This window comes from Chrysemys picta, chromosome 16 (assembly GCF_011386835.1).
Source record: "Chrysemys picta bellii isolate R12L10 chromosome 16, ASM1138683v2, whole genome shotgun sequence".
In the NCBI taxonomy this organism is placed as follows: Eukaryota; Metazoa; Chordata; order Testudines; family Emydidae; genus Chrysemys; species Chrysemys picta.
This window is the reverse complement of record NC_088806.1, coordinates 10,720,274-10,730,346: the sequence shown is the minus strand read 5'-3', so window position 1 is coordinate 10,730,346 and position 10,073 is coordinate 10,720,274. Positions and strand designations below refer to the sequence as shown.

General features: G+C 50.9%; 2 protein-coding genes across 9 annotated transcripts in view; one reads left to right on the top strand and one right to left on the bottom strand.

Moving 5' to 3' along the window:
• The window catches only part of LOC101935438 (zinc finger protein 436-like), a 321,486-nt gene that overhangs the window by 160,371 nt on the left and 151,042 nt on the right, over positions 1-10,073 (bottom strand). The window lies entirely within an intron of this gene.
• The window catches only part of LOC101940007 (zinc finger protein 436-like), a 118,583-nt gene that overhangs the window by 87,098 nt on the left and 21,412 nt on the right, over positions 1-10,073 (top strand). The window lies entirely within an intron of this gene.

Here is a 10,073-nt window from a genome sequence, read left to right as displayed (position 1 = left end):
AAAGTCAAGGAATAACACAATCCACTGCTTTCCCCTCATCCACAGAGCCAGTTATCTCATCATAGAAGGCAATTAGGTTAGTCAGGCATGACTTGCCCTTGGTGAATCCATGCTGACTGTTCCTGATCACTTTCCTCTCCTCTAAGTGCTTCAGAATTGATTCCTTGAGGACCTGCTGCATGATTTTTCCAGGGACTGAGGTGAGGCTGACTGGCCTGTATTTCCTCGGATCCTCCTTCTTCCCTTTTTTAAAGATGGGCACTACATTAGCCTTTTTCCAGTCATCCGGGACCTCCCCCGATCGCCATGAGTTTTCAAAGATAATGGCCAATGGCTCTGCAATCACATCTGCCAAAAAATCATTGAATACATTAGGTTTTTCCACATCCTCTGTCACTAGGTTGCCTCCCTCATTCAGTAAGAGGCCCACACTTTCCTTGACTGTCTTCTTGTTGCTAACATACCTGAAGAAATCCTTCTTGTTACTAAATGAAAATGATAATAAGTAAAATGAGTGTTTACTTTTTATTTTCTTAAGGTAACTAGATCCGACCTTCATGCCTACCACTTATAATCACTGAAAATCTATCTTTCTGTAGGTAATAAACTTAGTTGAATGTTTTATACTGACTAGTGAGTATGTCTAAAGTGTTTGGGGGAATTGCTCAGATTACAAAGGCTGGTACATGTCCACTTTCCTTTGACAAAGTGGCAAACTAATTAATGAGCTTGCACTGTTCAAGAGAAGGTCTTAAGCAGTGTAAGGCGGTACGTTTCTGGGGTGCAAGACTGGAGGGATTTCCTGGGGTCTCCCTGTGACGGGGCAGGTGCCCCTCACTGCCTGGCAAAGGGTTAATAGCAGCCGTGCAGAATCCAGCCAATCAGAGGAAGGCTTAGAAGCAGCCAATCAGGGCCAGGCTGGGCCCTATAAGAAGGGCTGCAGGGCAGAGAGGAGCTCGGTCTCTCCCTGGAGCTTGAGGGAGAAGGACTGGCTGCCCGTAGAGACAGAGCAGTGCTGGGCAGGGTCAGGGGAGCAAGCGGAGCTCCAGCCTGGCTGGCTCCCGGACTGAGGCCTTGATACAGGGGCCGACTAGGTGCTTAATAGTGTCCCTTTGAAAAACTGCCAACTCTCCTCAGTTGTTTTTCCCCTCAGTCTGGATTCCCATGGGACCTTACCTATCAGCTCTCTGAGCTTACCAAAATCCGCCTTCCTGAAATCCATTGTCTCTATTTTGCTGTTCTCCCTTCTACCCTTCCTTAGAATTGCAAACACTATGATTTCATGATCACTTTCACCCAAGCTGCCTTCTACTTTCAAATTCTCAATGAGTTCCTCCCTATTTGTTAAAATCAAGTCTAGAATAGCTTCCCCCCAGTAGCTTTTTCAACCTTCTGAAATAAAAAGTTGTCTGCAATGCAGTCCAAGAACTTGGATAGTCTGTGTCCCGCTGTGTTATTTTCCCAACATATATTTGGATAGTTGAAGTCCCCCATCACCACCAAATCTTGGGCTTTGGATGATTTTGTTAGTTGTTTAAAAAAAGCCTCATCCACCTCTTCCACCTGGTTAGGTGGCCTGTAGTAGACTCCTAGCATGACATCACCCTTGTTTTTTACCCCTTTTAGCCTAACCCAGAGACTCTCAACACTTCCGTCTCCTATGTCCATCTCCACCTCAGTCCAAGTGTGTACATTAAGCATGTGCAGGACTCCATCCAGTGCACTAAATGCCCCAGCAAAAACTACGTGGGTGAAGCTAGACAATCACTCTGCTCTTGAACGAACTCACACAGAAACACGGTAGAAGACAAAACCCACCCCATCGCCTGTGGACAAACACTTCCACAAAATAATCACTCAAGATCTCCCCTCTCAGTCCTAGCCCTCAAAGGAAACTCGCAAAACACCTTCAAAAGCTGAGCCTGGGAGCTTACATTCATAGCTGTGCCAGACTCTAAAAATCATGGCCTCAAAAAACAGAACAAGAAAAAAGAAAGACACTGGTTATGTCTCATTATAACAATCTGTAATCCACGAATTCTCCTTTCTCCTAGGAGTGCAACGGTATTAACTGCCCACTTCAGTTTGAACAGTTCTGGCAACATGGGTTAATTTCTTACGCTTAACGATCTGCTCCACTCGGAGTATCTTCCCCAGACGGGAAGAAGAGCTCGACAGCGGAAATCGGTGCAGTAAACGCTGTCACCTCACCCACCTGGCCGCTCCGGTACTTTGGAACAGTCCTTAAGAACTGGGGAGAAAATGGGTCAAAAACGGAATATTTGATAATATAAGATAAAAACACCAAGATCTGAGGGATGGTCAATAATTAGTGGGAAAGTTTGACAGGATTGGATCTGATTTTTATGGGCGGCAGGTGCACTCCCGGTTCGGGGAGGCTGGCCCCCTGCTCCCCTTGTTACGGAGTGTGGGGGGACTCAGGGCCCTGCATCCCCGGCTTCCTGCGATTCACCATGACTCTCAGCCAGCCAGTAAAGCAGAAGGTTTATTTAGACGACAGGAACACAGTCCAAGACAGGTCTTGCAGGCACAGACAACAGGACCCCCCTCAGTTAGGTCCATCTTGGGGTCCCAGGACGCCCCAGCCCCTTTGGGAGGTCAGAGCCCTGTCTCCCTCCCAGCCATATCACCAGCCAGCTCCTGAAACTCTCCCTTCAGCGACCCCTCCCACAGCCTTTGTTCAGTTTCCCGGGCAAAGGTGTCACCTGGCCTTTAACCCCTTCCTGGGTTCTCATGTTACATGCTCAGGTATTCTCCGGTCAGTCTCCCATCCCCCAATGCAGACTATCCTAGCCACACTCCCCTGTCAGCATTCAAAGATCACAGTAAGAACAGTCCCAGTTCGTCACACCTCTCTAATGCCCAAGACCCCGCCCCACCCCCACTACCATGGGCTGGCCCTGAGTCCCCACCGGCACCCAAGGAGCCCCGAGCCTCAGCCAGCCAGGGCCAAGCCCTGAGCTGGGCCACACAGAGTCACTCTGAGTCCTGCCAGGGCCTCCTCCAGCTTCCATTACCCGCTGTCCAGGCTGATTGTACAACAAATAAACAACCAGAAAGTGACGGTTCCCCTCCATCACCACCAGTCCCAGGGGCAGCAGGAGCCCTTTGTGAAGGTGTTTTAAGGCCAGGGAGGGGAGCTGGAGCTGGAGCAGGAAGGCTCCCTGGCTGTGGGGAGGGGGGAGCAGGATGGGAGGGGCAGGGGACAGGCAGCTGGTGGCTGTGGGGTGCTGCACTGGGGAGATGGGGGGGGGCAGCAGCTGGGCCCGGTTACTCCACTGAGAACAGTTGCTTCTCCCTTCCCCTCCTGTGTCCCTCCCAGGCTCTGTTACTGGCAGAGACCGACCGGCCGCCCCGTCCCACCCCAGAGCCAGCCGCATCTCCAGGCTCCCCTCAGCTGCACCCACTAACCCCTCTTTCAGTTTGGGGGAATGACTCAGGGCGACAATTTCCCACCTGAACAAGGGCAATTGGCTGCAGATAAAACGGGTGGGAAAATTTCCCCAGGCCGAGGAGATTTTAATCTAGCGTGTGAGAATTAGAAAACGGGGCAAAATCCGAGGAGAACAGAGACATGGACAATCATTGGAGAGAAAAGGGTGTGTGTGTGTGTGTTGGGGCGATCTACATGGATTTGATCCCCATATTTGATAGAGAAAAGGGGGAAGAATTCAGGGGAAATGATTCAGTCTCTGAGACTGAAGTGACAAAACCAGAAACTCCCCAGCCCCATTTCCTGCCTGCCCAGAGCCCGTTCCCCCCCTTCACCCGGTCTGTCCCCCCACACACACCCAGGGGAACCCCACCAGGCCCCTGGCTGGAGGAGGGGCAGGGGGGTCACTGGTGTGAACGCAGCTCGGAGCCTGCCCCAGGTGCGGGAACAATCAGGGGGCCGGTTCCCAGGAGGAGCGGGGGAGATCTGGGCCCCCTTGTGCAGAGGCGGGTCCCTGCCTGTGCCAGTGTAGCCCCACAAAATGCTCTGCTCCCGTTTTGCTATTTTGGGTGTACTGAGCATGCTCAGTAACCTTCGTTGTAGCCACTGCCCTCTCTCTGCCCTCTCTCTGCCCTTACTTCTGCTAACGATTTGCTCCCTCCTCTTTGGGGGGGTTTAAAAGTATTAAGGGGGCAAATCGCAGCGGGGGGGCTGTCAGGGTCTGAGCAGGGGGCAGAATTTTACTGGCCTGGGGGGTTCAAGCTACTGTAGGTAGCGGCAGAAGAGGGGCTGAAGGGCAAAAATCGGTGGTGGGGGGTGAGAGCCGGGGTTAAGCGGGGTAGGGGTGACACTGCCAGACCCCGTGCGGGTACAAAACCCCCGTTTAGGGAGGGGGAGGGGGGGGAACAGTGACCCCGTGGGATGAGCCACACACTGTGCTCGCTAATCTAGGGGTGTGGGGGGGGCAGAGGCTGTTTTTGTTGTTCTCACAGGGACGCTGCATGTCAGCCTCGGAGCAGGGGGCGGGTTCCTGGGGCTGGGGTCTTAAAGGCACAGGCCTCCAATTCCTAGCCTGTCAAAGATTAATCAACGCAGCTCCTCTCTATCCTATACAAGTGTTGCAGGGCCAGGGCCGCCCAGACGGGGGGGGCCAAGTGGGGCAATTTTCTGCAGGGGCCCCCACGAATATGTCGGAGGCTGCCCCCGCCTCCGTCTTCCCCCGGTGTCTCAGCGTGCCGCGTCCGGGAGCGGCCCTGGCGCACTGCAGCGCGGTGGCTCCAACGCGGTCCGGGGCCGCTCCTGGTCGCAGCACACTGAGGCTCCAGGAGAGGGGGTAAGCGCCATGGTAAGGTGGGGGCCCCCCCCCCGACCCCATCCTAACCATCACCATCACCCAGCAACAGCCCATTATGTAATTGCAAATGTATACATCCCATTAAAGCATTGAATGTTTTTAAATAATGTATTTCGTGTATTTTCAAATTATTACAAATTAATTTTTGAATGTATGTCACTGGTTATTTTTTACATTTCAAAATACATGTTACTATAGTATTGCAACTGTTTTTATGGAAGGGGCCCCCAAAATTGCTTTGACCCAGGCCCCCTGAATCCTCTGGGCAGCCCTGTACACGGCTACGTTACTGATCCAGCCAGGAGACTGAATGCGGTGAAATATTGTACAGACACCCCCTCCCTCCAACTCTGCCTCTCACATTTTGAATATGTAAAAGTGTCTTCTATCAGTTTCTATGCCTATATGAAATCACTGCAGTTCATTTCTCTTATATAACGTGCTGAGTTGCTAACTCCCTCCCAGAGCCCACATGTCTGCACCCCCTCCTGTACCCCAATCCCATGCCCCAGGTCAGAGCCTGCACCCCTCACTCAAACTACCCAAACTACCTATAGCCTGCAACCCTCCTGCACCCCAACTCCATCCCAGAGCCTGCACCCCAAAAAGGGATGGATTAACTTTTTGTGGGCCTGGTGCTAAACATATTTGTGGTCCCCCAGGGGGGAAATGGGGACATGGGGCATGGGGGGCAGAGTCCTCAGAGCGACGGGCTGGCCGGGGGCAATGGGAGATGGGTCATGGCACGGCAGGAACAATCCTGCTCCACCTAGCCCAGTACAATGGCACTGTTTACAAACCGGGAGCTGCCAGATGCACACTGGCCATCCCGGCCCTGTGCTCCCATCATGCTTCTTCCCCTTCGGGGTGGGCCCATGACCCCAAGGGTGATACCAGAGTGGTCGATCTGCTTCCTCCTGGCTAATGTGACAAATTGATCTATTGTACGATTGAGGCGCGCTGTTTCACGTATTTGTGTGTGAGTCCGTGAAAAGGGAGGTAAGCTTTGGGGGTACGGAGCATGCCCCTGAGCCCAAGGTGAGACCAGAGTGGCCCCTTTCATCGATCTGCTTCCTCCTGGCTAGCATGCCCCTGAGCCCAAGGTCATACCAGAGTGGCCCCTTCCATTTTTTCCACTGGCTTCCGCCTTCCTTATTTCCAATGACTTGTCTGCTCATTTCCCTGTCACTGGTCCATGGGGTTGCGAATTAGGAGGGATGGGGTTTGTGGTCAAAAACACTCACGGTCTGCTTCCTCCTGGCTAATGTGCCAAATTGATCTCTATTGGTCAATTGAGGCGCACTGTTTCACGTTTTTGTGTGTGAATACGTGAAAAGACCCCCACAAACCCCCATGCCCAGTGCCCTCCCACAGACCACTCTGAACCCCCCCAGATCCTCTCACTGCCCAGTGCCCCCTAGCTGTAGACCCCCCACAGACCTCCGACAACTGCACAGTGCCCTGCCCCTCCCCGCCCAGAGCCCCCCTGCAGATTCCCTCACTGCCCAGTGCCCCCCACCGCCCCACTGCCACAACTGCACAGTGCCCCACCCAGACCCCTGCACACTTCCCAGTGCCCCAACACACACAGATCTTCCCACCCCTCACTGCACAGCACCCCCCCAGACCCACCTACTCTCCCATACCCTAACCCCCAGCCACAATACCCGGCCCTGATGGGAGGTGACTGTGTCTGCCAGGCTGAGCCGGCAGCGCAGCCACAGCTTGTCCTGGGGCAGGATAACTCCGGCCCTTGGGGGTGCAATCAGCCAGGCTGGCAGTCACGACTGGAACACAGGTATGGAGGGGTATGCGCTGTTTAGGAAAGACCGGGACAAAGGTAAAGGTGGGGGGGGGGCATTGTATGTCAATAGTGAAATAAGCTGTAAAGAAATAATAGTCGATGGAATAGATAACACAGAGTCCGTCTGGGCAATACTCACACTGGGTAAAAGGACTACTAGAGCCTCTCCGGGGATAGTGCTTGGGGTGTGCTATAGACCGCCGGGATCGACCCAGGATATGGATAAGGAACTATTTAATGTGTTTAGAGAAGTAAATACTAATAGAAACTGTATAATTATGGGGGACTTTAACTTCCCGGATATAGATTGGGGAACAAACGCTAGTAGCAATAATAGGGCTCAGATGTTCCTAGATGTGCTTGCTGATCAATTCCTTCATCAAGTGGTAGCTGAACCGACGAGGGGGGGGGGGCATTTTAGATTTGATTCTGGTAAGTAGTGAGGACCTCGTTGAGGAAGTGGTAGTAGGGGACAATTTGGGCTCCAGTGATCATGAGCTAATTCGGTTTAAACTAAATGGAAGGAGTAACAGAATTAAGTCAAAGACTAGGGTTTATAATTTTAAAAAGGCCAATTTTAACAAATTAAGGGGACTGGTAAGGGAAATGGATTGGGCAAACATATTAATGGATCTAAAGGCAGAAGAAGCCTGGGATTACTTCAAGTTAAAGATGCATGAGCTGTCAGAGGCCTGTATCCCAAAAAAGGGAAAAAGATTACTAAGCAAGAGATTTAGACTGAGCTGGATGAGCGACCGACTCAAAGGGGCGATTAGGAAAAAACAGAAAGCGTACAAAGACTGGAAGAGGGGAGTGATCAGCAAGGAAACTTACCTTAGTGAAGTCAGAGAATGTAGACATAGAGTGAGAAAGGCCAAAGGCCGTGTAGAGTTGGACCTAGCGAGGGGAATTAAAAGCAATAGTAAGAGGTTTTACAGCCATATAAATAGGAAGAAAGCAAAGAAAGAAGAAGTGGAACCACTGAAGACTATTGCCAGGGAGGATATTAAAGATAATCTAGGCATGGCGCAATATCTCAATGAATATTTTGCATTGGTGTTTAATGAGGCCAATGAAGGTATTAGGGTTACTAGCACCATTACAGAGGGGCATTCAGGATGGGGGATTACCGTATCCGAGGTAGAAACAAAACTCGAACACCTTAATGGGGCTAAGTCGGGAGGACCGGACGATCTTCATCCGAGAATATTCAAGTAATTGGCGCGGGAAATAGCAGGCCCATTAGCGATAATATTTAATGAATCTGTAAACTCGGGGGTGGTCCCGTTAGACTGGAGAATCGCTAATGTGGTTCCTATTTTCAAGAAAGGGAAAAAAAGTGATCCGGGTAACTATAGGCCTGTTAGTTTAACATCTGTAGTGTGCAAGGTGCTAGAGAAAATTCTGAAAGAGAAACTAGTTGAGGACCTGGAGGTTAATGGCAATTGTGATAAATTACAACATGGTTTTACGAAGGGCAGATCGTGCCAAACGAATCTGATCTCCTTCTTTGAGAAAGTAACGGACTTATTAGATAAGGGAAATGCGGTGGACCTAATATACCTGGATTTCAGTAAAGCGTTTGATACTGTACCCCATGAGGAATTATTGGTTAAACTGAAAAACATGGTGATTGATATGAAAATCCAGAGGTGGATAAGGAATTGGTTAATGGGGAGACTGCAGCGGGTCGTATTGAAGGGTGAACTGTCAGGTTGGAGGGAGGTTACTAGTGGAGTGCCTCAAGGTTCAGTTTTGGGACCCATTTTATTCAATCTATTTATAACTGACCTCGGAACCGATTGCAGGGGTGGGCTGATAAAGTTTGCGGATGATACGAAGGTGGGAGGCGTTGTAAATTCGGAGGAGGATAGGGATATTCTGCAGGGAGACATGAATGAGCTTGTGAATTGGAGTGTCAGAAATAAGATGAAATTTAATAGTGAAAAGTGTAAGGTGATGCATTTGGGGATGACTAACAACAATTTTAGTTACAAGATGGGGACGCATTGGTTAGAAGTAACGGAAGAGGAGAAGGACCTAGGGGTCCTTGTAGACCACCCCCAGGCAGCGACAGCCCTTTTGCACCAACCATCACCATCACCCAGTGAGAGCCCATTATGTAACTGCAAATGTCTACATCCCATTAAAGCATTTAATGTTTTCAAATGTTGGATTTAGTGTATTTTCAAATTATTACAAATTAATTTTTGAATGTATTTCACTGGTTATTTTTTACATTTCCAAATACATGTTACTAGAGTATTGCAACTTTTTTTTAATGGAAGTGGCCCCCAAAATTGCTTTGTATATGATGCAAATTGGAAGAGTAAAGTAAAAAAAATCCCTTTTCACGATTCACACAAAAAAAAGTGAAACAGCATGCCTCAATCATGCAATAGATCAATTTGGCACATTAGCCAGGAGGAAGCAGACTGTGAGTGTTTTCAACCACAAACCCCATCCCTCCCGTTTCGCAACCATCCTCCCAGAGGAAGCAGACCGGGAGTGTTTTCCACCACAACCCCATCCCTCCCGTTTTGCAACCATCCCCCCCCAGAGGAAGCAGACCGGGAGTGTTTTCCACCACAACCCCATCCCTCCCGTTTTGCAACCATCCCCCAGAGGAAGCAGACCGGGAGTGTTTTCCACCACAACCCCATCCCTCCCGTTTTGCAACCACCCCCCCCCCCCCCCCCAGAGGAAGCAGACCGGGAGTGTTTTCCACCACAACCCCATCCCTCCCGTTTCGCAACCATCCTCCCAGAGGAAGCAGACCGGGAGTGTTTTCCACCACAACCCCATCACTCCCGTTTCACAACCATCCCCCAGAGGAAGCAGACCGGGAGTGTTTTCCACCACAACCCTATCCCTCCCGTTTTGCAACCATCCCTGGACCAGTGACAGGTGCATGAGCAGCCCAGTCATTGGAATTAAGCAAGGAGAAGCCAGTGGAAAAAATGAAAAGGGGCCACTGTGGTCTCACCTTGGGCTCGGGGGCACGCTCCGTTCCCCCAAACCTTACCTCCCTTTTCACGGATTCACACACAAAAAAGTAAAACAGTATGCCTCAATCATGCAACAGATCAATTTGGCACATTAGCCAGGAGGAAGCAGACTGGGAGTGTTTTCCACCACAACCCCATCCCTCCCGTTTTGCAACCATCCTCCCAGAGGAAGCAGACCGGGAGTGTTTTCCACCACAACCCCATCCCTCCCGTTTCGCAACCATCCTCCCAGAGGAAGCAGATCGGGAGTGTTTTCCACCACAACCCCATCCCTCCCGTTTTGCAACCATCCCCCCCCCAGAGGAAGCAGACCGGGAGCGTTTACCAAACTGCTACGCTGCGTGGCAGAAACCGCTCCCAGTAGCAAAACGGGAGGGGAGCATTTTGTGGGGCTACACCGGCGCCAGAGCCCCCCACCTCACCGCCCTTTGTTAATTACCCCCCGGGGCTGCA